Source organism: Lissotriton vulgaris, unplaced genomic scaffold (genome assembly GCF_964263255.1).
Source record: "Lissotriton vulgaris unplaced genomic scaffold, aLisVul1.2 SCAFFOLD_2159, whole genome shotgun sequence".
Taxonomy (NCBI): domain Eukaryota; kingdom Metazoa; phylum Chordata; class Amphibia; order Caudata; family Salamandridae; genus Lissotriton; species Lissotriton vulgaris.
The window spans coordinates 133,847-160,811 of NW_028240990.1; the positions used below are offsets into that span (position 1 = coordinate 133,847).

A 26,965-nucleotide genomic window follows, 5' to 3' on the forward strand; every position below is an offset into this window, starting at 1 on the left:
ATAATATTTCACTAATTTCTTAGAATTTGGACTTGGAAAAACATAACGTCAAAGTTTTATACTGAAACTTATCAACGTATAAGTATGTATCTATGTACACATGGCTATATCCATCTAGATAGTGATAATACAATATAAAGAAATGAATTATTCATAAACATAAGTACTGAAGCTGAAAACTAAAAACTGTTCTTTCCCATCCACAATTTAAGCAAGAGGTTCTTTTCCTTTCTCATCTTTATGATCAGTAATAAGATAGTTCATTTTGCTGATTTCTTATCTGACAACATTCTTGACTTACACAGTGCATTTAATTGTGAATTTCTTTGAAAGAGGAATTCAGATTAATACATTTGACATGTCTTTCGAAAGATTCTACTTTGTGGTTATGGATCTACTTTAGAAAAACAGAGTGTAAATATCTGTGTGTCTTAATTTCAAGATTGTTATTTAAAAGTTCATCTCTTCTGTCCCCAAAATACACAATTTGATTCCTCAAGTTTTCTTTTAATGAAGGCTTTCCAATTAAAAAAGTTCCGTGTTCCCCTTATCAATAACAGTAAGATTTAAACAAGTAATATCTTGGATCAGCCTCTTGTGATGAGTTGAGAAAACAGAGTCAGCTCACAAAATATCTCATTATTTTGAGCCATTTTATTTCCATGTTTTCTAAAAGTTCTATCATTTGCTCACATCAAATAGACTTTAAAAATACAATCAATAAATCAATGTTTCACTCTACCCGTGTTAGATTTATGATATTTATGAATACACTTGACAGAAAAAGATTTGGTCATAAGTCATGAAAGTGGTCCCACCGAGATTTGAACTCGGATCCTTGGATTCAAAGTCCAAAGTGCTAACCATTTCACCATGGAACCTCCCATGTGACAGGGGAGGAAATTGCTGCAGCAATGTGGACATTTCACATTTTTTATTTTCTACAGTCAAAGACAAACAGAATTATATAACTTTTCTATTCTGTTCAACTTTTGCCTATTGAACTATGTTAGGGAAGGATGTTGCACAAAGGACTCAAGTAACGCTATGACTCTGTTGAACAGTACTTTTTATGTGAGATAAGATTTTGCAATAAAAGATAAGATTCCCCCGTGAATGCAATCTCTTCTGCCAAAATGGAAAGCTCAACCTGGTACAGGTGGGTTGATGGTGTTATGCTTGTCAATCTGGACTCTGAAAACAGGGATCTAAGTACAAAGCTCAGTGGGACTTATCTAAACTTTACGATTTTTTTTCCATTCAGTTCTTAGAAGTATTAATTGGAAAAACATCTCATTTACTTATAAACTTGTACGTATCAACTTATATGTATGTATCTCCCTATATATCGCTATATGTCTATGTATATTTATCGGAAAATATAAATATATACATTATAAAAATACATATAATTAATAGAGGTGAAAATAATGAACAGTTGTTGCCTCTCCGCATTTGAAACATGAGCTTCTTCTCCTTCCTCTTCTATATGTCCTGAAATTGAGATAGTCACTTTTTAATCAATTTTGATCTAACAACATAGTTGATTTGTACAAAGCATATCATACGATCTGTGAATAATTCTAAAAAAGAAAATTAGATCAGTACCTTTGAGGCCTCCAAGCAAAAGCTTATATTTCATGATTGCAGATCGACTGTTGAAAATCAGCATGAGAAATGTTTTATTTCACAATTTCCATACTAATATACAAAAAACATTTGTACTATCTGAATGATACCGTCATTGTGGTTCTCTAGGTTTGATTTAAGAACACATCTCTTTCAAAATGTGCTATATTCGCCTTATCAATAGTGTGGAAATCTTCAAAAAGGAATGCTGGGAATCAGCCCTCTGAAATGCATTTGAGAAAAACAGGATAGGATTTTGTAATGTCGCACTATTTTGTGTAGGAATGTGATGTTATGTGTATTATAAAGTTCGTATTTCTGTAACTTGTTCAAGCTGTTGGACATTTTGAAAGGAGTCAACATTTGTCTCTTTCAACCTACTGGTGTTGGATTGGAGCTATCAATAACAAAAGATGACAGAAATGTAAAAGGTCGAGATTAGTAAAATAGTACCTCAAAGAATTGGACTGGTACCTTTGCATGCAAAGTCCAAAGTGCCAAGCGTTGCTCTTTGGAGCCACCCATGTGAGAGACAGAGAAATGGATGTAGTAGTTTGGAAATGTAGAATGTTTTAATATTCTTCAGTCAAATATGATCATTATTTTGTAAATTGCATTTCCTGATAAACGTTTGCACATTTAACACTGTTATGGAGAATGCAGCTGAAAAGAATCAAATCACATTATAGCTCTTTACACTATGAGCATTCAACTGAGATATCTTTTCATCAATGTAAGAAAAGCCCCCGCACTGATGCGCTCTCTTTTGTCTCAATGGAAAAATCCCTCATGTATGGCAGGGTTCCATGGTGTAATGGTTAGCACTCTGGACTCTGAATCCAGCGATCCGAGTTAAAATCTCGGTGGGACCTGCTTGAATAATGAGATTTAATATTTCACTAATTTCTTAGAATTTGGACTTGGAAAAACATAACGTCAAAGTTTTATACTGAAACTTATCAACGTATAAGTATGTATCTATGTACACATGGCTATATCCATCTAGATAGTGATAATACAATATAAAGAAATGAATTATTCATAAACATAAGTACTGAAGCTGAAAACTAAAAACTGTTCTTTCCCATCCACAATTTAAGCAAGAGGTTCTTTTCCTTTCTCATCTTTATGATCAGTAATAAGATAGTTCATTTTGCTGATTTCTTATCTGACAACATTCTTGACTTACACAGAGCATTTAATTGTGAATTTCTTTGAAAGAGGAATTCAGATTAATACATTTGACATGTCTTTCGAAAGATTCTACTTTGTGGTTATGGATCTACTTTAGAAAAACAGAGTGTAAATATCTGTGTGTCTTAATTTCAAGATTGTTATTTAAAAGTTCATCTCTTCTGTCCCCAAAATACACAATTTGATTCCTCAAGTTTTCTTTTAATGAAGGCTTTCCAATTAAAAAAGTTCCGTGTTCCCCTTATCAATAACAGTAAGATTTAAACAAGTAATATCTTGGATCAGCCTCTTGTGATGAGTTGAGAAAACAGAGTCAGCTCACAAAATATCTCATTATTTTGAGCCATTTTATTTCCATGTTTTCTAAAAGTTCTATCATTTGCTCACATCAAATAGACTTTAAAAATACAATCAATAAATCAATGTTTCACTCTACCCGTGTTAGATTTATGATATTTATGAATACACTTGACAGAAAAAGATTTGGTCATAAGTCATGAAAGTGGTCCCACCGAGATTTGAACTCGGATCCTTGGATTCAAAGTCCAAAGTGCTAACCATTTCACCATGGAACCTCCCATGTGACAGGGGAGGAAATTGCTGCAGCAATGTGGACATTTCACATTTTTTATTTTCTACAGTCAAAGACAAACAGAATTATATAACTTTTCTATTCTGTTCAACTTTTGCCTATTGAACTATGTTAGGGAAGGATGTTGCACAAAGGACTCAAGTAACGCTATGACTCTGTTGAACAGTACTTTTTATGTGAGATAAGATTTTGCAATAAAAGATAAGATTCCCCCGTGAATGCAATCTCTTCTGCCAAAATGGAAAGCTCAACCTGGTACAGGTGGGTTGATGGTGTTATGCTTGTCAATCTGGACTCTGAAAACAGGGATCTAAGTACAAAGCTCAGTGGGACTTATCTAAACTTTACGATTTTTTTTCCATTCAGTTCTTAGAAGTATTAATTGGAAAAACATCTCATTTACTTATAAACTTGTACGTATCAACTTATATGTATGTATCTCCCTATATATCGCTATATGTCTATGTATATTTATCGGAAAATATAAATATATACATTATAAAAATACATATAATTAATAGAGGTGAAAATAATGAACAGTTGTTGCCTCTCCGCATTTGAAACATGAGCTTCTTCTCCTTCCTCTTCTATATGTCCTGAAATTGAGATAGTCACTTTTTAATCAATTTTGATCTAACAACATAGTTGATTTGTACAAAGCATATCATACGATCTGTGAATAATTCTAAAAAAGAAAATTAGATCAGTACCTTTGAGGCCTCCAAGCAAAAGCTTATATTTCATGATTGCAGATCGACTGTTGAAAATCAGCATGAGAAATGTTTTATTTCACAATTTCCATACTAATATACAAAAAACATTTGTACTATCTGAATGATACCGTCATTGTGGTTCTCTAGGTTTGATTTAAGAACACATCTCTTTCAAAATGTGCTATGTTCGCCTTATCAATAGTGTGGAAATCTTCAAAAAGGAATGCTGGGAATCAGCCCTCTGAAATGCATTTGAGAAAAACAGGATAGGATTTTGTAATGTCGCACTATTTTGTGTAGGAATGTGATGTTATGTGTATTATAAAGTTCGTATTTCTGTAACTTGTTCAAGCTGTTGGACATTTTGAAAGGAGTCAACATTTGTCTCTTTCAACCTACTGGTGTTGGATTGGAGCTATCAATAACAAAAGATGACAGAAATGTAAAAGGTCGAGATTAGTAAAATAGTACCTCAAAGAATTGGACTGGTACCTTTGCATGCAAAGTCCAAAGTGCCAAGCGTTGCTCTTTGGAGCCACCCATGTGAGAGACAGAGAAATGGATGTAGTAGTTTGGAAATGTAGAATGTTTTAATATTCTTCAGTCAAATATGATCATTATTTTGTAAATTGCATTTCCTGATAAACGTTTGCACATTTAACACTGTTATGGAGAATGCAGCTGAAAAGAATCAAATCACATTATAGCTCTTTACACTATGAGCATTCAACTGAGATATCTTTTCATCAATGTAAGAAAAGCCCCCGCACTGATGCGCTCTCTTTTGTCTCAATGGAAAAATCCCTCATGTATGGCAGGGTTCCATGGTGTAATGGTTAGCACTCTGGACTCTGAATCCAGCGATCCGAGTTCAAATCTCGGTGGGACCTGCTTGAATTATGAGATATAATATTTCACTAATTTCTTAGAATTTGGACTTGGAAAAACATAACGTCAAAGTTTTATACTGAAACTTATCAACGTATAATTATGTATCTATGTACACATGGCTATATCCATCTAGATAGTGATAATACAATATAAAGAAATGAATTATTCATAAACATAAGTACTGAAGCTGAAAACTAAAAACTGTTCTTTCCCATCCACAATTTAAGCAAGAGGTTCTTTTCCTTTCTCATCTTTATGATCAGTAATAAGATAGTTCATTTTGCTGATTTCTTATCTGACAACATTCTTGACTTACACAGTGCATTTAATTGTGAATTTCTTTGAAAGAGGAATTCAGATTAATACATTTGACATGTCTTTCGAAAGATTCTACTTTGTGGTTATGGATCTACTTTAGAAAAACAGAGTGTAAATATCTGTGTGTCTTAATTTCAAGATTGTTATTTAAAAGTTCATCTCTTCTGTCCCCAAAATACACAATTTGATTCCTCAAGTTTTCTTTTAATGAAGGCTTTCCAATTAAAAAAGTTCCGTGTTCCCCTTATCAATAACAGTAAGATTTAAACAAGTAATATCTTGGATCAGCCTCTTGTGATGAGTTGAGAAAACAGAGTCAGCTCACAAAATATCTCATTATTTTGAGCCATTTTATTTCCATGTTTTCTAAAAGTTCTATCATTTGCTCACATCAAATAGACTTTAAAAATACAATCAATAAATCAACGTTTCACTCTACCCGTGTTAGATTTATGATATTTATGAATACACTTGACAGAAAAAGATTTGGTCATAAGTCATGAAAGTGGTCCCACCGAGATTTGAACTCGGATCCTTGGATTCAAAGTCCAAAGTGCTAACCATTTCACCATGGAACCTCCCATGTGACAGGGGAGGAAATTGCTGCAGCAATGTGGACATTTCACATTTTTTATTTTCTACAGTCAAAGACAAACAGAATTATATAACTTTTCTATTCTGTTCAACTTTTGCCTATTGAACTATGTTAGGGAAGGATGTTGCACAAAGGACTCAAGTAACGCTATGACTCTGTTGAACAGTACTTTTTATGTGAGATAAGATTTTGCAATAAAAGATAAGATTCCCCCGTGAATGCAATCTCTTCTGCCAAAATGGAAAGCTCAACCTGGTACAGGTGGGTTGATGGTGTTATGCTTGTCAATCTGGACTCTGAAAACAGGGATCTAAGTACAAAGCTCAGTGGGACTTATCTAAACTTTACGATTTTTTTTCCATTCAGTTCTTAGAAGTATTAATTGGAAAAACATCTCATTTACTTATAAACTTGTACGTATCAACTTATATGTATGTATCTCCCTATATATCGCTATATGTCTATGTATATTTATCGGAAAATATAAATATATACATTATAAAAATACATATAATTAATAGAGGTGAAAATAATGAACAGTTGTTGCCTCTCCGCATTTGAAACATGAGCTTCTTCTCCTTCCTCTTCTATATGTCCTGAAATTGAGATAGTCACTTTTTAATCAATTTTGATCTAACAACATAGTTGATTTGTACAAAGCATATCATACGATCTGTGAATAATTCTAAAAAAGAAAATTAGATCAGTACCTTTGAGGCCTCCAAGCAAAAGCTTATATTTCATGATTGCAGATCGACTGTTGAAAATCAGCATGAGAAATGTTTTATTTCACAATTTCCATACTAATATACAAAAAACATTTGTACTATCTGAATGATACCGTCATTGTGGTTCTCTAGGTTTGATTTAAGAACACATCTCTTTCAAAATGTGCTATGTTCGCCTTATCAATAGTGTGGAAATCTTCAAAAAGGAATGCTGGGAATCAGCCCTCTGAAATGCATTTGAGAAAAACAGGATAGGATTTTGTAATGTCGCACTATTTTGTGTAGGAATGTGATGTTATGTGTATTATAAAGTTCGTATTTCTGTAACTTGTTCAAGCTGTTGGACATTTTGAAAGGAGTCAACATTTGTCTCTTTCAACCTACTGGTGTTGGATTGGAGCTATCAATAACAAAAGATGACAGAAATGTAAAAGGTCGAGATTAGTAAAATAGTACCTCAAAGAATTGGACTGGTACCTTTGCATGCAAAGTCCAAAGTGCCAAGCGTTGCTCTTTGGAGCCACCCATGTGAGAGACAGAGAAATGGATGTAGTAGTTTGGAAATGTAGAATGTTTTAATATTCTTCAGTCAAATATGATCATTATTTTGTAAATTGCATTTCCTGATAAACGTTTGCACATTTAACACTGTTATGGAGAATGCAGCTGAAAAGAATCAAATCACATTATAGCTCTTTACACTATGAGCATTCAACTGAGATATCTTTTCATCAATGTAAGAAAAGCCCCCGCACTGATGCGCTCTCTTTTGTCTCAATGGAAAAATCCCTCATGTATGGCAGGGTTCCATGGTGTAATGGTTAGCACTCTGGACTCTGAATCCAGCGATCCGAGTTCAAATCTCGGTGGGACCTGCTTGAATTATGAGATATAATATTTCACTAATTTCTTAGAATTTGGACTTGGAAAAACATAACGTCAAAGTTTTATACTGAAACTTATCAACGTATAATTATGTATCTATGTACACATGGCTATATCCATCTAGATAGTGATAATACAATATAAAGAAATGAATTATTCATAAACATAAGTACTGAAGCTGAAAACTAAAAACTGTTCTTTCCCATCCACAATTTAAGCAAGAGGTTCTTTTCCTTTCTCATCTTTATGATCAGTAATAAGATAGTTCATTTTGCTGATTTCTTATCTGACAACATTCTTGACTTACACAGTGCATTTAATTGTGAATTTCTTTGAAAGAGGAATTCAGATTAATACATTTGACATGTCTTTCGAAAGATTCTACTTTGTGGTTATGGATCTACTTTAGAAAAACAGAGTGTAAATATCTGTGTGTCTTAATTTCAAGATTGTTATTTAAAAGTTCATCTCTTCTGTCCCCAAAATACACAATTTGATTCCTCAAGTTTTCTTTTAATGAAGGCTTTCCAATTAAAAAAGTTCCGTGTTCCCCTTATCAATAACAGTAAGATTTAAACAAGTAATATCTTGGATCAGCCTCTTGTGATGAGTTGAGAAAACAGAGTCAGCTCACAAAATATCTCATTATTTTGAGCCATTTTATTTCCATGTTTTCTAAAAGTTCTATCATTTGCTCACATCAAATAGACTTTAAAAATACAATCAATAAATCAACGTTTCACTCTACCCGTGTTAGATTTATGATATTTATGAATACACTTGACAGAAAAAGATTTGGTCATAAGTCATGAAAGTGGTCCCACCGAGATTTGAACTCGGATCCTTGGATTCAAAGTCCAAAGTGCTAACCATTTCACCATGGAACCTCCCATGTGACAGGGGAGGAAATTGCTGCAGCAATGTGGACATTTCACATTTTTTATTTTCTACAGTCAAAGACAAACAGAATTATATAACTTTTCTATTCTGTTCAACTTTTGCCTATTGAACTATGTTAGGGAAGGATGTTGCACAAAGGACTCAAGTAACGCTATGACTCTGTTGAACAGTACTTTTTATGTGAGATAAGATTTTGCAATAAAAGATAAGATTCCCCCGTGAATGCAATCTCTTCTGCCAAAATGGAAAGCTCAACCTGGTACAGGTGGGTTGATGGTGTTATGCTTGTCAATCTGGACTCTGAAAACAGGGATCTAAGTACAAAGCTCAGTGGGACTTATCTAAACTTTACGATTTTTTTTCCATTCAGTTCTTAGAAGTATTAATTGGAAAAACATCTCATTTACTTATAAACTTGTACGTATCAACTTATATGTATGTATCTCCCTATATATCGCTATATGTCTATGTATATTTATCGGAAAATATAAATATATACATTATAAAAATACATATAATTAATAGAGGTGAAAATAATGAACAGTTGTTGCCTCTCCGCATTTGAAACATGAGCTTCTTCTCCTTCCTCTTCTATATGTCCTGAAATTGAGATAGTCACTTTTTAATCAATTTTGATCTAACAACATAGTTGATTTGTACAAAGCATATCATACGATCTGTGAATAATTCTAAAAAAGAAAATTAGATCAGTACCTTTGAGGCCTCCAAGCAAAAGCTTATATTTCATGATTGCAGATCGACTGTTGAAAATCAGCATGAGAAATGTTTTATTTCACAATTTCCATACTAATATACAAAAAACATTTGTACTATCTGAATGATACCGTCATTGTGGTTCTCTAGGTTTGATTTAAGAACACATCTCTTTCAAAATGTGCTATGTTCGCCTTATCAATAGTGTGGAAATCTTCAAAAAGGAATGCTGGGAATCAGCCCTCTGAAATGCATTTGAGAAAAACAGGATAGGATTTTGTAATGTCGCACTATTTTGTGTAGGAATGTGATGTTATGTGTATTATAAAGTTCGTATTTCTGTAACTTGTTCAAGCTGTTGGACATTTTGAAAGGAGTCAACATTTGTCTCTTTCAACCTACTGGTGTTGGATTGGAGCTATCAATAACAAAAGATGACAGAAATGTAAAAGGTCGAGATTAGTAAAATAGTACCTCAAAGAATTGGACTGGTACCTTTGCATGCAAAGTCCAAAGTGCCAAGCGTTGCTCTTTGGAGCCACCCATGTGAGAGACAGAGAAATGGATGTAGTAGTTTGGAAATGTAGAATGTTTTAATATTCTTCAGTCAAATATGATCATTATTTTGTAAATTGCATTTCCTGATAAACGTTTGCACATTTAACACTGTTATGGAGAATGCAGCTGAAAAGAATCAAATCACATTATAGCTCTTTACACTATGAGCATTCAACTGAGATATCTTTTCATCAATGTAAGAAAAGCCCCCGCACTGATGCGCTCTCTTTTGTCTCAATGGAAAAATCCCTCATGTATGGCAGGGTTCCATGGTGTAATGGTTAGCACTCTGGACTCTGAATCCAGCGATCCGAGTTCAAATCTCGGTGGGACCTGCTTGAATTATGAGATATAATATTTCACTAATTTCTTAGAATTTGGACTTGGAAAAACATAACGTCAAAGTTTTATACTGAAACTTATCAACGTATAATTATGTATCTATGTACACATGGCTATATCCATCTAGATAGTGATAATACAATATAAAGAAATGAATTATTCATAAACATAAGTACTGAAGCTGAAAACTAAAAACTGTTCTTTCCCATCCACAATTTAAGCAAGAGGTTCTTTTCCTTTCTCATCTTTATGATCAGTAATAAGATAGTTCATTTTGCTGATTTCTTATCTGACAACATTCTTGACTTACACAGTGCATTTAATTGTGAATTTCTTTGAAAGAGGAATTCAGATTAATACATTTGACATGTCTTTCGAAAGATTCTACTTTGTGGTTATGGATCTACTTTAGAAAAACAGAGTGTAAATATCTGTGTGTCTTAATTTCAAGATTGTTATTTAAAAGTTCATCTCTTCTGTCCCCAAAATACACAATTTGATTCCTCAAGTTTTCTTTTAATGAAGGCTTTCCAATTAAAAAAGTTCCGTGTTCCCCTTATCAATAACAGTAAGATTTAAACAAGTAATATCTTGGATCAGCCTCTTGTGATGAGTTGAGAAAACAGAGTCAGCTCACAAAATATCTCATTATTTTGAGCCATTTTATTTCCATGTTTTCTAAAAGTTCTATCATTTGCTCACATCAAATAGACTTTAAAAATACAATCAATAAATCAACGTTTCACTCTACCCGTGTTAGATTTATGATATTTATGAATACACTTGACAGAAAAAGATTTGGTCATAAGTCATGAAAGTGGTCCCACCGAGATTTGAACTCGGATCCTTGGATTCAAAGTCCAAAGTGCTAACCATTTCACCATGGAACCTCCCATGTGACAGGGGAGGAAATTGCTGCAGCAATGTGGACATTTCACATTTTTTATTTTCTACAGTCAAAGACAAACAGAATTATATAACTTTTCTATTCTGTTCAACTTTTGCCTATTGAACTATGTTAGGGAAGGATGTTGCACAAAGGACTCAAGTAACGCTATGACTCTGTTGAACAGTACTTTTTATGTGAGATAAGATTTTGCAATAAAAGATAAGATTCCCCCGTGAATGCAATCTCTTCTGCCAAAATGGAAAGCTCAACCTGGTACAGGTGGGTTGATGGTGTTATGCTTGTCAATCTGGACTCTGAAAACAGGGATCTAAGTACAAAGCTCAGTGGGACTTATCTAAACTTTACGATTTTTTTTCCATTCAGTTCTTAGAAGTATTAATTGGAAAAACATCTCATTTACTTATAAACTTGTACGTATCAACTTATATGTATGTATCTCCCTATATATCGCTATATGTCTATGTATATTTATCGGAAAATATAAATATATACATTATAAAAATACATATAATTAATAGAGGTGAAAATAATGAACAGTTGTTGCCTCTCCGCATTTGAAACATGAGCTTCTTCTCCTTCCTCTTCTATATGTCCTGAAATTGAGATAGTCACTTTTTAATCAATTTTGATCTAACAACATAGTTGATTTGTACAAAGCATATCATACGATCTGTGAATAATTCTAAAAAAGAAAATTAGATCAGTACCTTTGAGGCCTCCAAGCAAAAGCTTATATTTCATGATTGCAGATCGACTGTTGAAAATCAGCATGAGAAATGTTTTATTTCACAATTTCCATACTAATATACAAAAAACATTTGTACTATCTGAATGATACCGTCATTGTGGTTCTCTAGGTTTGATTTAAGAACACATCTCTTTCAAAATGTGCTATGTTCGCCTTATCAATAGTGTGGAAATCTTCAAAAAGGAATGCTGGGAATCAGCCCTCTGAAATGCATTTGAGAAAAACAGGATAGGATTTTGTAATGTCGCACTATTTTGTGTAGGAATGTGATGTTATGTGTATTATAAAGTTCGTATTTCTGTAACTTGTTCAAGCTGTTGGACATTTTGAAAGGAGTCAACATTTGTCTCTTTCAACCTACTGGTGTTGGATTGGAGCTATCAATAACAAAAGATGACAGAAATGTAAAAGGTCGAGATTAGTAAAATAGTACCTCAAAGAATTGGACTGGTACCTTTGCATGCAAAGTCCAAAGTGCCAAGCGTTGCTCTTTGGAGCCACCCATGTGAGAGACAGAGAAATGGATGTAGTAGTTTGGAAATGTAGAATGTTTTAATATTCTTCAGTCAAATATGATCATTATTTTGTAAATTGCATTTCCTGATAAACGTTTGCACATTTAACACTGTTATGGAGAATGCAGCTGAAAAGAATCAAATCACATTATAGCTCTTTACACTATGAGCATTCAACTGAGATATCTTTTCATCAATGTAAGAAAAGCCCCCGCACTGATGCGCTCTCTTTTGTCTCAATGGAAAAATCCCTCATGTATGGCAGGGTTCCATGGTGTAATGGTTAGCACTCTGGACTCTGAATCCAGCGATCCGAGTTCAAATCTCGGTGGGACCTGCTTGAATTATGAGATATAATATTTCACTAATTTCTTAGAATTTGGACTTGGAAAAACATAACGTCAAAGTTTTATACTGAAACTTATCAACGTATAATTATGTATCTATGTACACATGGCTATATCCATCTAGATAGTGATAATACAATATAAAGAAATGAATTATTCATAAACATAAGTACTGAAGCTGAAAACTAAAAACTGTTCTTTCCCATCCACAATTTAAGCAAGAGGTTCTTTTCCTTTCTCATCTTTATGATCAGTAATAAGATAGTTCATTTTGCTGATTTCTTATCTGACAACATTCTTGACTTACACAGTGCATTTAATTGTGAATTTCTTTGAAAGAGGAATTCAGATTAATACATTTGACATGTCTTTCGAAAGATTCTACTTTGTGGTTATGGATCTACTTTAGAAAAACAGAGTGTAAATATCTGTGTGTCTTAATTTCAAGATTGTTATTTAAAAGTTCATCTCTTCTGTCCCCAAAATACACAATTTGATTCCTCAAGTTTTCTTTTAATGAAGGCTTTCCAATTAAAAAAGTTCCGTGTTCCCCTTATCAATAACAGTAAGATTTAAACAAGTAATATCTTGGATCAGCCTCTTGTGATGAGTTGAGAAAACAGAGTCAGCTCACAAAATATCTCATTATTTTGAGCCATTTTATTTCCATGTTTTCTAAAAGTTCTATCATTTGCTCACATCAAATAGACTTTAAAAATACAATCAATAAATCAACGTTTCACTCTACCCGTGTTAGATTTATGATATTTATGAATACACTTGACAGAAAAAGATTTGGTCATAAGTCATGAAAGTGGTCCCACCGAGATTTGAACTCGGATCCTTGGATTCAAAGTCCAAAGTGCTAACCATTTCACCATGGAACCTCCCATGTGACAGGGGAGGAAATTGCTGCAGCAATGTGGACATTTCACATTTTTTATTTTCTACAGTCAAAGACAAACAGAATTATATAACTTTTCTATTCTGTTCAACTTTTGCCTATTGAACTATGTTAGGGAAGGATGTTGCACAAAGGACTCAAGTAACGCTATGACTCTGTTGAACAGTACTTTTTATGTGAGATAAGATTTTGCAATAAAAGATAAGATTCCCCCGTGAATGCAATCTCTTCTGCCAAAATGGAAAGCTCAACCTGGTACAGGTGGGTTGATGGTGTTATGCTTGTCAATCTGGACTCTGAAAACAGGGATCTAAGTACAAAGCTCAGTGGGACTTATCTAAACTTTACGATTTTTTTTCCATTCAGTTCTTAGAAGTATTAATTGGAAAAACATCTCATTTACTTATAAACTTGTACGTATCAACTTATATGTATGTATCTCCCTATATATCGCTATATGTCTATGTATATTTATCGGAAAATATAAATATATACATTATAAAAATACATATAATTAATAGAGGTGAAAATAATGAACAGTTGTTGCCTCTCCGCATTTGAAACATGAGCTTCTTCTCCTTCCTCTTCTATATGTCCTGAAATTGAGATAGTCACTTTTTAATCAATTTTGATCTAACAACATAGTTGATTTGTACAAAGCATATCATACGATCTGTGAATAATTCTAAAAAAGAAAATTAGATCAGTACCTTTGAGGCCTCCAAGCAAAAGCTTATATTTCATGATTGCAGATCGACTGTTGAAAATCAGCATGAGAAATGTTTTATTTCACAATTTCCATACTAATATACAAAAAACATTTGTACTATCTGAATGATACCGTCATTGTGGTTCTCTAGGTTTGATTTAAGAACACATCTCTTTCAAAATGTGCTATGTTCGCCTTATCAATAGTGTGGAAATCTTCAAAAAGGAATGCTGGGAATCAGCCCTCTGAAATGCATTTGAGAAAAACAGGATAGGATTTTGTAATGTCGCACTATTTTGTGTAGGAATGTGATGTTATGTGTATTATAAAGTTCGTATTTCTGTAACTTGTTCAAGCTGTTGGACATTTTGAAAGGAGTCAACATTTGTCTCTTTCAACCTACTGGTGTTGGATTGGAGCTATCAATAACAAAAGATGACAGAAATGTAAAAGGTCGAGATTAGTAAAATAGTACCTCAAAGAATTGGACTGGTACCTTTGCATGCAAAGTCCAAAGTGCCAAGCGTTGCTCTTTGGAGCCACCCATGTGAGAGACAGAGAAATGGATGTAGTAGTTTGGAAATGTAGAATGTTTTAATATTCTTCAGTCAAATATGATCATTATTTTGTAAATTGCATTTCCTGATAAACGTTTGCACATTTAACACTGTTATGGAGAATGCAGCTGAAAAGAATCAAATCACATTATAGCTCTTTACACTATGAGCATTCAACTGAGATATCTTTTCATCAATGTAAGAAAAGCCCCCGCACTGATGCGCTCTCTTTTGTCTCAATGGAAAAATCCCTCATGTATGGCAGGGTTCCATGGTGTAATGGTTAGCACTCTGGACTCTGAATCCAGCGATCCGAGTTCAAATCTCGGTGGGACCTGCTTGAATTATGAGATATAATATTTCACTAATTTCTTAGAATTTGGACTTGGAAAAACATAACGTCAAAGTTTTATACTGAAACTTATCAACGTATAATTATGTATCTATGTACACATGGCTATATCCATCTAGATAGTGATAATACAATATAAAGAAATGAATTATTCATAAACATAAGTACTGAAGCTGAAAACTAAAAACTGTTCTTTCCCATCCACAATTTAAGCAAGAGGTTCTTTTCCTTTCTCATCTTTATGATCAGTAATAAGATAGTTCATTTTGCTGATTTCTTATCTGACAACATTCTTGACTTACACAGTGCATTTAATTGTGAATTTCTTTGAAAGAGGAATTCAGATTAATACATTTGACATGTCTTTCGAAAGATTCTACTTTGTGGTTATGGATCTACTTTAGAAAAACAGAGTGTAAATATCTGTGTGTCTTAATTTCAAGATTGTTATTTAAAAGTTCATCTCTTCTGTCCCCAAAATACACAATTTGATTCCTCAAGTTTTCTTTTAATGAAGGCTTTCCAATTAAAAAAGTTCCGTGTTCCCCTTATCAATAACAGTAAGATTTAAACAAGTAATATCTTGGATCAGCCTCTTGTGATGAGTTGAGAAAACAGAGTCAGCTCACAAAATATCTCATTATTTTGAGCCATTTTATTTCCATGTTTTCTAAAAGTTCTATCATTTGCTCACATCAAATAGACTTTAAAAATACAATCAATAAATCAACGTTTCACTCTACCCGTGTTAGATTTATGATATTTATGAATACACTTGACAGAAAAAGATTTGGTCATAAGTCATGAAAGTGGTCCCACCGAGATTTGAACTCGGATCCTTGGATTCAAAGTCCAAAGTGCTAACCATTTCACCATGGAACCTCCCATGTGACAGGGGAGGAAATTGCTGCAGCAATGTGGACATTTCACATTTTTTATTTTCTACAGTCAAAGACAAACAGAATTATATAACTTTTCTATTCTGTTCAACTTTTGCCTATTGAACTATGTTAGGGAAGGATGTTGCACAAAGGACTCAAGTAACGCTATGACTCTGTTGAACAGTACTTTTTATGTGAGATAAGATTTTGCAATAAAAGATAAGATTCCCCCGTGAATGCAATCTCTTCTGCCAAAATGGAAAGCTCAACCTGGTACAGGTGGGTTGATGGTGTTATGCTTGTCAATCTGGACTCTGAAAACAGGGATCTAAGTACAAAGCTCAGTGGGACTTATCTAAACTTTACGATTTTTTTTCCATTCAGTTCTTAGAAGTATTAATTGGAAAAACATCTCATTTACTTATAAACTTGTACGTATCAACTTATATGTATGTATCTCCCTATATATCGCTATATGTCTATGTATATTTATCGGAAAATATAAATATATACATTATAAAAATACATATAATTAATAGAGGTGAAAATAATGAACAGTTGTTGCCTCTCCGCATTTGAAACATGAGCTTCTTCTCCTTCCTCTTCTATATGTCCTGAAATTGAGATAGTCACTTTTTAATCAATTTTGATCTAACAACATAGTTGATTTGTACAAAGCATATCATACGATCTGTGAATAATTCTAAAAAAGAAAATTAGATCAGTACCTTTGAGGCCTCCAAGCAAAAGCTTATATTTCATGATTGCAGATCGACTGTTGAAAATCAGCATGAGAAATGTTTTATTTCACAATTTCCATACTAATATACAAAAAACATTTGTACTATCTGAATGATACCGTCATTGTGGTTCTCTAGGTTTGATTTAAGAACACATCTCTTTCAAAATGTGCTATGTTCGCCTTATCAATAGTGTGGAAATCTTCAAAAAGGAATGCTGGGAATCAGCCCTCTGAAATGCATTTGAGAAAAACAGGATAGGATTTTGTAATGTCGCACTATTTTGTGTAGGAATGTGATGTTATGTGTATTATAAAGTTCGTATTTCTGTAACTTGTTCAAGCTGTTGGACATTTTGAAAGGAGTCAACATTTGTCTCTTTCAACCTACTGGTGTTGGATTGGAGCTATCAATAACAAAAGATGACAGAAATGTAAAAGGTCGAGATTAGTAAAATAGTACCTCAAAGAATTGGACTGGTACCTTTGCATGCAAAGTCCAAAGTGCCAAGCGTTGCTCTTTGGAGCCACCCATGTGAGAGACAGAGAAATGGATGTAGTAGTTTGGAAATGTAGAATGTTTTAATATTCTTCAGTCAAATATGATCATTATTTTGTAAATTGCATTTCCTGATAAACGTTTGCACATTTAACACTGTTATGGAGAATGCAGCTGAAAAGAATCAAATCACATTATAGCTCTTTACACTATGAGCATTCAACTGAGATATCTTTTCATCAATGTAAGAAAAGCCCCCGCACTGATGCGCTCTCTTTTGTCTCAATGGAAAAATCCCTCATGTATGGCAGGGTTCCATGGTGTAATGGTTAGCACTCTGGACTCTGAATCCAGCGATCCGAGTTCAAATCTCGGTGGGACCTGCTTGAATTATGAGATATAATATTTCACTAATTTCTTAGAATTTGGACTTGGAAAAACATAACGTCAAAGTTTTATACTGAAACTTATCAACGTATAATTATGTATCTATGTACACATGGCTATATCCATCTAGATAGTGATAATACAATATAAAGAAATGAATTATTCATAAACATAAGTACTGAAGCTGAAAACTAAAAACTGTTCTTTCCCATCCACAATTTAAGCAAGAGGTTCTTTTCCTTTCTCATCTTTATGATCAGTAATAAGATAGTTCATTTTGCTGATTTCTTATCTGACAACATTCTTGACTTACACAGTGCATTTAATTGTGAATTTCTTTGAAAGAGGAATTCAGATTAATACATTTGACATGTCTTTCGAAAGATTCTACTTTGTGGTTATGGATCTACTTTAGAAAAACAGAGTGTAAATATCTGTGTGTCTTAATTTCAAGATTGTTATTTAAAAGTTCATCTCTTCTGTCCCCAAAATACACAATTTGATTCCTCAAGTTTTCTTTTAATGAAGGCTTTCCAATTAAAAAAGTTCCGTGTTCCCCTTATCAATAACAGTAAGATTTAAACAAGTAATATCTTGGATCAGCCTCTTGTGATGAGTTGAGAAAACAGAGTCAGCTCACAAAATATCTCATTATTTTGAGCCATTTTATTTCCATGTTTTCTAAAAGTTCTATCATTTGCTCACATCAAATAGACTTTAAAAATACAATCAATAAATCAACGTTTCACTCTACCCGTGTTAGATTTATGATATTTATGAATACACTTGACAGAAAAAGATTTGGTCATAAGTCATGAAAGTGGTCCCACCGAGATTTGAACTCGGATCCTTGGATTCAAAGTCCAAAGTGCTAACCATTTCACCATGGAACCTCCCATGTGACAGGGGAGGAAATTGCTGCAGCAATGTGGACATTTCACATTTTTTATTTTCTACAGTCAAAGACAAACAGAATTATATAACTTTTCTATTCTGTTCAACTTTTGCCTATTGAACTATGTTAGGGAAGGATGTTGCACAAAGGACTCAAGTAACGCTATGACTCTGTTGAACAGTACTTTTTATGTGAGATAAGATTTTGCAATAAAAGATAAGATTCCCCCGTGAATGCAATCTCTTCTGCCAAAATGGAAAGCTCAACCTGGTACAGGTGGGTTGATGGTGTTATGCTTGTCAATCTGGACTCTGAAAACAGGGATCTAAGTACAAAGCTCAGTGGGACTTATCTAAACTTTACGATTTTTTTTCCATTCAGTTCTTAGAAGTATTAATTGGAAAAACATCTCATTTACTTATAAACTTGTACGTATCAACTTATATGTATGTATCTCCCTATATATCGCTATATGTCTATGTATATTTATCGGAAAATATAAATATATACATTATAAAAATACATATAATTAATAGAGGTGAAAATAATGAACAGTTGTTGCCTCTCCGCATTTGAAACATGAGCTTCTTCTCCTTCCTCTTCTATATGTCCTGAAATTGAGATAGTCACTTTTTAATCAATTTTGATCTAACAACATAGTTGATTTGTACAAAGCATATCATACGATCTGTGAATAATTCTAAAAAAGAAAATTAGATCAGTACCTTTGAGGCCTCCAAGCAAAAGCTTATATTTCATGATTGCAGATCGACTGTTGAAAATCAGCATGAGAAATGTTTTATTTCACAATTTCCATACTAATATACAAAAAACATTTGTACTATCTGAATGATACCGTCATTGTGGTTCTCTAGGTTTGATTTAAGAACACATCTCTTTCAAAATGTGCTATGTTCGCCTTATCAATAGTGTGGAAATCTTCAAAAAGGAATGCTGGGAATCAGCCCTCTGAAATGCATTTGAGAAAAACAGGATAGGATTTTGTAATGTCGCACTATTTTGTGTAGGAATGTGATGTTATGTGTATTATAAAGTTCGTATTTCTGTAACTTGTTCAAGCTGTTGGACATTTTGAAAGGAGTCAACATTTGTCTCTTTCAACCTACTGGTGTTGGATTGGAGCTATCAATAACAAAAGATGACAGAAATGTAAAAGGTCGAGATTAGTAAAATAGTACCTCAAAGAATTGGACTGGTACCTTTGCATGCAAAGTCCAAAGTGCCAAGCGTTGCTCTTTGGAGCCACCCATGTGAGAGACAGAGAAATGGATGTAGTAGTTTGGAAATGTAGAATGTTTTAATATTCTTCAGTCAAATATGATCATTATTTTGTAAATTGCATTTCCTGATAAACGTTTGCACATTTAACACTGTTATGGAGAATGCAGCTGAAAAGAATCAAATCACATTATAGCTCTTTACACTATGAGCATTCAACTGAGATATCTTTTCATCAATGTAAGAAAAGCCCCCGCACTGATGCGCTCTCTTTTGTCTCAATGGAAAAATCCCTCATGTATGGCAGGGTTCCATGGTGTAATGGTTAGCACTCTGGACTCTGAATCCAGCGATCCGAGTTCAAATCTCGGTGGGACCTGCTTGAATTATGAGATATAATATTTCACTAATTTCTTAGAATTTGGACTTGGAAAAACATAACGTCAAAGTTTTATACTGAAACTTATCAACGTATAATTATGTATCTATGTACACATGGCTATATCCATCTAGATAGTGATAATACAATATAAAGAAATGAATTATTCATAAACATAAGTACTGAAGCTGAAAACTAAAAACTGTTCTTTCCCATCCACAATTTAAGCAAGAGGTTCTTTTCCTTTCTCATCTTTATGATCAGTAATAAGATAGTTCATTTTGCTGATTTCTTATCTGACAACATTCTTGACTTACACAGTGCATTTAATTGTGAATTTCTTTGAAAGAGGAATTCAGATTAATACATTTGACATGTCTTTCGAAAGATTCTACTTTGTGGTTATGGATCTACTTTAGAAAAACAGAGTGTAAATATCTGTGTGTCTTAATTTCAAGATTGTTATTTAAAAGTTCATCTCTTCTGTCCCCAAAATACACAATTTGATTCCTCAAGTTTTCTTTTAATGAAGGCTTTCCAATTAAAAAAGTTCCGTGTTCCCCTTATCAATAACAGTAAGATTTAAACAAGTAATATCTTGGATCAGCCTCTTGTGATGAGTTGAGAAAACAGAGTCAGCTCACAAAATATCTCATTATTTTGAGCCATTTTATTTCCATGTTTTCTAAAAGTTCTATCATTTGCTCACATCAAATAGACTTTAAAAATACAATCAATAAATCAACGTTTCACTCTACCCGTGTTAGATTTATGATATTTATGAATACACTTGACAGAAAAAGATTTGGTCATAAGTCATGAAAGTGGTCCCACCGAGATTTGAACTCGGATCCTTGGATTCAAAGTCCAAAGTGCTAACCATTTCACCATGGAACCTCCCATGTGACAGGGGAGGAAATTGCTGCAGCAATGTGGACATTTCACATTTTTTATTTTCTACAGTCAAAGACAAACAGAATTATATAACTTTTCTATTCTGTTCAACTTTTGCCTATTGAACTATGTTAGGGAAGGATGTTGCACAAAGGACTCAAGTAACGCTATGACTCTGTTGAACAGTACTTTTTATGTGAGATAAGATTTTGCAATAAAAGATAAGATTCCCCCGTGAATGCAATCTCTTCTGCCAAAATGGAAAGCTCAACCTGGTACAGGTGGGTTGATGGTGTTATGCTTGTCAATCTGGACTCTGAAAACAGGGATCTAAGTACAAAGCTCAGTGGGACTTATCTAAACTTTACGATTTTTTTTCCATTCAGTTCTTAGAAGTATTAATTGGAAAAACATCTCATTTACTTATAAACTTGTACGTATCAACTTATATGTATGTATCTCCCTATATATCGCTATATGTCTATGTATATTTATCGGAAAATATAAATATATACATTATAAAAATACATATAATTAATAGAGGTGAAAATAATGAACAGTTGTTGCCTCTCCGCATTTGAAACATGAGCTTCTTCTCCTTCCTCTTCTATATGTCCTGAAATTGAGATAGTCACTTTTTAATCAATTTTGATCTAACAACATAGTTGATTTGTACAAAGCATATCATACGATCTGTGAATAATTCTAAAAAAGAAAATTAGATCAGTACCTTTGAGGCCTCCAAGCAAAAGCTTATATTTCATGATTGCAGATCGACTGTTGAAAATCAGCATGAGAAATGTTTTATTTCACAATTTCCATACTAATATACAAAAAACATTTGTACTATCTGAATGATACCGTCATTGTGGTTCTCTAGGTTTGATTTAAGAACACATCTCTTTCAAAATGTGCTATGTTCGCCTTATCAATAGTGTGGAAATCTTCAAAAAGGAATGCTGGGAATCAGCCCTCTGAAATGCATTTGAGAAAAACAGGATAGGATTTTGTAATGTCGCACTATTTTGTGTAGGAATGTGATGTTATGTGTATTATAAAGTTCGTATTTCTGTAACTTGTTCAAGCTGTTGGACATTTTGAAAGGAGTCAACATTTGTCTCTTTCAACCTACTGGTGTTGGATTGGAGCTATCAATAACAAAAGATGACAGAAATGTAAAAGGTCGAGATTAGTAAAATAGTACCTCAAAGAATTGGACTGGTACCTTTGCATGCAAAGTCCAAAGTGCCAAGCGTTGCTCTTTGGAGCCACCCATGTGAGAGACAGAGAAATGGATGTAGTAGTTTGGAAATGTAGAATGTTTTAATATTCTTCAGTCAAATATGATCATTATTTTGTAAATTGCATTTCCTGATAAACGTTTGCACATTTAACACTGTTATGGAGAATGCAGCTGAAAAGAATCAAATCACATTATAGCTCTTTACACTATGAGCATTCAACTGAGATATCTTTTCATCAATGTAAGAAAAGCCCCCGCACTGATGCGCTCTCTTTTGTCTCAATGGAAAAATCCCTCATGTATGGCAGGGTTCCATGGTGTAATGGTTAGCACTCTGGACTCTGAATCCAGCGATCCGAGTTCAAATCTCGGTGGGACCTGCTTGAATTATGAGATATAATATTTCACTAATTTCTTAGAATTTGGACTTGGAAAAACATAACGTCAAAGTTTTATACTGAAACTTATCAACGTATAATTATGTATCTATGTACACATGGCTATATCCATCTAGATAGTGATAATACAATATAAAGAAATGAATTATTCATAAACATAAGTACTGAAGCTGAAAACTAAAAACTGTTCTTTCCCATCCACAATTTAAGCAAGAGGTTCTTTTCCTTTCTCATCTTTATGATCAGTAATAAGATAGTTCATTTTGCTGATTTCTTATCTGACAACATTCTTGACTTACACAGTGCATTTAATTGTGAATTTCTTTGAAAGAGGAATTCAGATTAATACATTTGACATGTCTTTCGAAAGATTCTACTTTGTGGTTATGGATCTACTTTAGAAAAACAGAGTGTAAATATCTGTGTGTCTTAATTTCAAGATTGTTATTTAAAAGTTCATCTCTTCTGTCCCCAAAATACACAATTTGATTCCTCAAGTTTTCTTTTAATGAAGGCTTTCCAATTAAAAAAGTTCCGTGTTCCCCTTATCAATAACAGTAAGATTTAAACAAGTAATATCTTGGATCAGCCTCTTGTGATGAGTTGAGAAAACAGAGTCAGCTCACAAAATATCTCATTATTTTGAGCCATTTTATTTCCATGTTTTCTAAAAGTTCTATCATTTGCTCACATCAAATAGACTTTAAAAATACAATCAATAAATCAACGTTTCACTCTACCCGTGTTAGATTTATGATATTTATGAATACACTTGACAGAAAAAGATTTGGTCATAAGTCATGAAAGTGGTCCCACCGAGATTTGAACTCGGATCCTTGGATTCAAAGTCCAAAGTGCTAACCATTTCACCATGGAACCTCCCATGTGACAGGGGAGGAAATTGCTGCAGCAATGTGGACATTTCACATTTTTTATTTTCTACAGTCAAAGACAAACAGAATTATATAACTTTTCTATTCTGTTCAACTTTTGCCTATTGAACTATGTTAGGGAAGGATGTTGCACAAAGGACTCAAGTAACGCTATGACTCTGTTGAACAGTACTTTTTATGTGAGATAAGATTTTGCAATAAAAGATAAGATTCCCCCGTGAATGCAATCTCTTCTGCCAAAATGGAAAGCTCAACCTGGTACAGGTGGGTTGATGGTGTTATGCTTGTCAATCTGGACTCTGAAAACAGGGATCTAAGTACAAAGCTCAGTGGGACTTATCTAAACTTTACGATTTTTTTTCCATTCAGTTCTTAGAAGTATTAATTGGAAAAACATCTCATTTACTTATAAACTTGTACGTATCAACTTATATGTATGTATCTCCCTATATATCGCTATATGTCTATGTATATTTATCGGAAAATATAAATATATACATTATAAAAATACATATAATTAATAGAGGTGAAAATAATGAACAGTTGTTGCCTCTCCGCATTTGAAACATGAGCTTCTTCTCCTTCCTCTTCTATATGTCCTGAAATTGAGATAGTCACTTTTTAATCAATTTTGATCTAACAACATAGTTGATTTGTACAAAGCATATCATACGATCTGTGAATAATTCTAAAAAAGAAAATTAGATCAGTACCTTTGAGGCCTCCAAGCAAAAGCTTATATTTCATGATTGCAGATCGACTGTTGAAAATCAGCATGAGAAATGTTTTATTTCACAATTTCCATACTAATATACAAAAAACATTTGTACTATCTGAATGATACCGTCATTGTGGTTCTCTAGGTTTGATTTAAGAACACATCTCTTTCAAAATGTGCTATGTTCGCCTTATCAATAGTGTGGAAATCTTCAAAAAGGAATGCTGGGAATCAGCCCTCTGAAATGCATTTGAGAAAAACAGGATAGGATTTTGTAATGTCGCACTATTTTGTGTAGGAATGTGATGTTATGTGTATTATAAAGTTCGTATTTCTGTAACTTGTTCAAGCTGTTGGACATTTTGAAAGGAGTCAACATTTGTCTCTTTCAACCTACTGGTGTTGGATTGGAGCTATCAATAACAAAAGATGACAGAAATGTAAAAGGTCGAGATTAGTAAAATAGTACCTCAAAGAATTGGACTGGTACCTTTGCATGCAAAGTCCAAAGTGCCAAGCGTTGCTCTTTGGAGCCACCCATGTGAGAGACAGAGAAATGGATGTAGTAGTTTGGAAATGTAGAATGTTTTAATATTCTTCAGTCAAATATGATCATTATTTTGTAAATTGCATTTCCTGATAAACGTTTGCACATTTAACACTGTTATGGAGAATGCAGCTGAAAAGAATCAAATCACATTATAGCTCTTTACACTATGAGCATTCAACTGAGATATCTTTTCATCAATGTAAGAAAAGCCCCCGCACTGATGCGCTCTCTTTTGTCTCAATGGAAAAATCCCTCATGTATGGCAGGGTTCCATGGTGTAATGGTTAGCACTCTGGACTCTGAATCCAGCGATCCGAGTTCAAATCTCGGTGGGACCTGCTTGAATTATGAGATATAATATTTCACTAATTTCTTAGAATTTGGACTTGGAAAAACATAACGTCAAAGTTTTATACTGAAACTTATCAACGTATAATTATGTATCTATGTACACATGGCTATATCCATCTAGATAGTGATAATACAATATAAAGAAATGAATTATTCATAAACATAAGTACTGAAGCTGAAAACTAAAAACTGTTCTTTCCCATCCACAATTTAAGCAAGAGGTTCTTTTCCTTTCTCATCTTTATGATCAGTAATAAGATAGTTCATTTTGCTGATTTCTTATCTGACAACATTCTTGACTTACACAGTGCATTTAATTGTGAATTTCTTTGAAAGAGGAATTCAGATTAATACATTTGACATGTCTTTCGAAAGATTCTACTTTGTGGTTATGGATCTACTTTAGAAAAACAGAGTGTAAATATCTGTGTGTCTTAATTTCAAGATTGTTATTTAAAAGTTCATCTCTTCTGTCCCCAAAATACACAATTTGATTCCTCAAGTTTTCTTTTAATGAAGGCTTTCCAATTAAAAAAGTTCCGTGTTCCCCTTATCAATAACAGTAAGATTTAAACAAGTAATATCTTGGATCAGCCTCTTGTGATGAGTTGAGAAAACAGAGTCAGCTCACAAAATATCTCATTATTTTGAGCCATTTTATTTCCATGTTTTCTAAAAGTTCTATCATTTGCTCACATCAAATAGACTTTAAAAATACAATCAATAAATCAACGTTTCACTCTACCCGTGTTAGATTTATGATATTTATGAATACACTTGACAGAAAAACATTTGGTCATAAGTCATGAAAGTGGTCCCACCGAGATTTGAACTCGGATCCTTGGATTCAAAGTCCAAAGTGCTAACCATTTCACCATGGAACCTCCCATGTGACAGGGGAGGAAATTGCTGCAGCAATGTGGACATTTCACATTTTTTATTTTCTACAGTCAAAGACAAACAGAATTATATAACTTTTCTATTCTGTTCAACTTTTGCCTATTGAACTATGTTAGGGAAGGATGTTGCACAAAGGACTCAAGTAACGCTATGACTCTGTTGAACAGTACTTTTTATGTGAGATAAGATTTTGCAATAAAAGATAAGATTCCCCCGTGAATGCAATCTCTTCTGCCAAAATGGAAAGCTCAACCTGGTACAGGTGGGTTGATGGTGTTATGCTTGTCAATCTGGACTCTGAAAACAGGGATCTAAGTACAAAGCTCAGTGGGACTTATCTAAACTTTACGATTTTTTTTCCATTCAGTTCTTAGAAGTATTAATTGGAAAAACATCTCATTTACTTATAAACTTGTACGTATCAACTTATATGTATGTATCTCCCTATATATCGCTATATGTCTATGTATATTTATCGGAAAATATAAATATATACATTATAAAAATACATATAATTAATAGAGGTGAAAATAATGAACAGTTGTTGCCTCTCCGCATTTGAAACATGAGCTTCTTCTCCTTCCTCTTCTATATGTCCTGAAATTGAGATAGTCACTTTTTAATCAATTTTGATCTAACAACATAGTTGATTTGTACAAAGCATATCATACGATCTGTGAATAATTCTAAAAAAGAAAATTAGATCAGTACCTTTGAGGCCTCCAAGCAAAAGCTTATATTTCATGATTGCAGATCGACTGTTGAAAATCAGCATGAGAAATGTTTTATTTCACAATTTCCATACTAATATACAAAAAACATTTGTACTATCTGAATGATACCGTCATTGTGGTTCTCTAGGTTTGATTTAAGAACACATCTCTTTCAAAATGTGCTA

General features: G+C 33.4%; 21 non-coding genes across 21 annotated transcripts; 10 read left to right on the forward strand and 11 right to left on the reverse strand.

The window, feature by feature from the left end:
• Positions 1-809: 809 nt before the first annotated feature.
• TRNAQ-UUG (transfer RNA glutamine (anticodon UUG)) lies at positions 810-881 on the reverse strand. Its single transcript has one exon. It is a non-coding gene; the product is annotated as a tRNA-Gln (tRNA).
• A 1,548-nt stretch (positions 882-2,429) lies between these two features.
• TRNAQ-CUG (transfer RNA glutamine (anticodon CUG)) lies at positions 2,430-2,501 on the forward strand. The gene has a single exon. It is a non-coding gene; the product is annotated as a tRNA-Gln (tRNA).
• An 825-nt stretch (positions 2,502-3,326) lies between these two features.
• Positions 3,327-3,398, reverse strand: TRNAQ-UUG (transfer RNA glutamine (anticodon UUG)). The gene has a single exon. It is a non-coding gene; the product is annotated as a tRNA-Gln (tRNA).
• Positions 3,399-4,946: 1,548 nt separating this feature from the next.
• TRNAQ-CUG (transfer RNA glutamine (anticodon CUG)) lies at positions 4,947-5,018 on the forward strand. Its single transcript has one exon. It is a non-coding gene; the product is annotated as a tRNA-Gln (tRNA).
• Positions 5,019-5,843: 825 nt separating this feature from the next.
• TRNAQ-UUG (transfer RNA glutamine (anticodon UUG)) lies at positions 5,844-5,915 on the reverse strand. Its single transcript has one exon. It is a non-coding gene; the product is annotated as a tRNA-Gln (tRNA).
• A 1,548-nt stretch (positions 5,916-7,463) lies between these two features.
• TRNAQ-CUG (transfer RNA glutamine (anticodon CUG)) lies at positions 7,464-7,535 on the forward strand. Its single transcript has one exon. It is a non-coding gene; the product is annotated as a tRNA-Gln (tRNA).
• Positions 7,536-8,360: 825 nt separating this feature from the next.
• TRNAQ-UUG (transfer RNA glutamine (anticodon UUG)) lies at positions 8,361-8,432 on the reverse strand. Its single transcript has one exon. It is a non-coding gene; the product is annotated as a tRNA-Gln (tRNA).
• Positions 8,433-9,980: 1,548 nt separating this feature from the next.
• On the forward strand, positions 9,981-10,052 carry TRNAQ-CUG (transfer RNA glutamine (anticodon CUG)). Its single transcript has one exon. It is a non-coding gene; the product is annotated as a tRNA-Gln (tRNA).
• Positions 10,053-10,877: 825 nt separating this feature from the next.
• Positions 10,878-10,949, reverse strand: TRNAQ-UUG (transfer RNA glutamine (anticodon UUG)). The gene has a single exon. It is a non-coding gene; the product is annotated as a tRNA-Gln (tRNA).
• A 1,548-nt stretch (positions 10,950-12,497) lies between these two features.
• On the forward strand, positions 12,498-12,569 carry TRNAQ-CUG (transfer RNA glutamine (anticodon CUG)). The gene has a single exon. It is a non-coding gene; the product is annotated as a tRNA-Gln (tRNA).
• Positions 12,570-13,394: 825 nt separating this feature from the next.
• On the reverse strand, positions 13,395-13,466 carry TRNAQ-UUG (transfer RNA glutamine (anticodon UUG)). The gene has a single exon. It is a non-coding gene; the product is annotated as a tRNA-Gln (tRNA).
• Positions 13,467-15,014: 1,548 nt separating this feature from the next.
• TRNAQ-CUG (transfer RNA glutamine (anticodon CUG)) lies at positions 15,015-15,086 on the forward strand. The gene has a single exon. It is a non-coding gene; the product is annotated as a tRNA-Gln (tRNA).
• An 825-nt stretch (positions 15,087-15,911) lies between these two features.
• TRNAQ-UUG (transfer RNA glutamine (anticodon UUG)) lies at positions 15,912-15,983 on the reverse strand. The gene has a single exon. It is a non-coding gene; the product is annotated as a tRNA-Gln (tRNA).
• Positions 15,984-17,531: 1,548 nt separating this feature from the next.
• TRNAQ-CUG (transfer RNA glutamine (anticodon CUG)) lies at positions 17,532-17,603 on the forward strand. The gene has a single exon. It is a non-coding gene; the product is annotated as a tRNA-Gln (tRNA).
• Positions 17,604-18,428: 825 nt separating this feature from the next.
• On the reverse strand, positions 18,429-18,500 carry TRNAQ-UUG (transfer RNA glutamine (anticodon UUG)). Its single transcript has one exon. It is a non-coding gene; the product is annotated as a tRNA-Gln (tRNA).
• A 1,548-nt stretch (positions 18,501-20,048) lies between these two features.
• Positions 20,049-20,120, forward strand: TRNAQ-CUG (transfer RNA glutamine (anticodon CUG)). The gene has a single exon. It is a non-coding gene; the product is annotated as a tRNA-Gln (tRNA).
• An 825-nt stretch (positions 20,121-20,945) lies between these two features.
• Positions 20,946-21,017, reverse strand: TRNAQ-UUG (transfer RNA glutamine (anticodon UUG)). Its single transcript has one exon. It is a non-coding gene; the product is annotated as a tRNA-Gln (tRNA).
• Positions 21,018-22,565: 1,548 nt separating this feature from the next.
• Positions 22,566-22,637, forward strand: TRNAQ-CUG (transfer RNA glutamine (anticodon CUG)). The gene has a single exon. It is a non-coding gene; the product is annotated as a tRNA-Gln (tRNA).
• Positions 22,638-23,462: 825 nt separating this feature from the next.
• TRNAQ-UUG (transfer RNA glutamine (anticodon UUG)) lies at positions 23,463-23,534 on the reverse strand. Its single transcript has one exon. It is a non-coding gene; the product is annotated as a tRNA-Gln (tRNA).
• A 1,548-nt stretch (positions 23,535-25,082) lies between these two features.
• TRNAQ-CUG (transfer RNA glutamine (anticodon CUG)) lies at positions 25,083-25,154 on the forward strand. The gene has a single exon. It is a non-coding gene; the product is annotated as a tRNA-Gln (tRNA).
• Positions 25,155-25,979: 825 nt separating this feature from the next.
• Positions 25,980-26,051, reverse strand: TRNAQ-UUG (transfer RNA glutamine (anticodon UUG)). Its single transcript has one exon. It is a non-coding gene; the product is annotated as a tRNA-Gln (tRNA).
• Between the last annotated feature and the right edge of the window lie 914 nt (positions 26,052-26,965).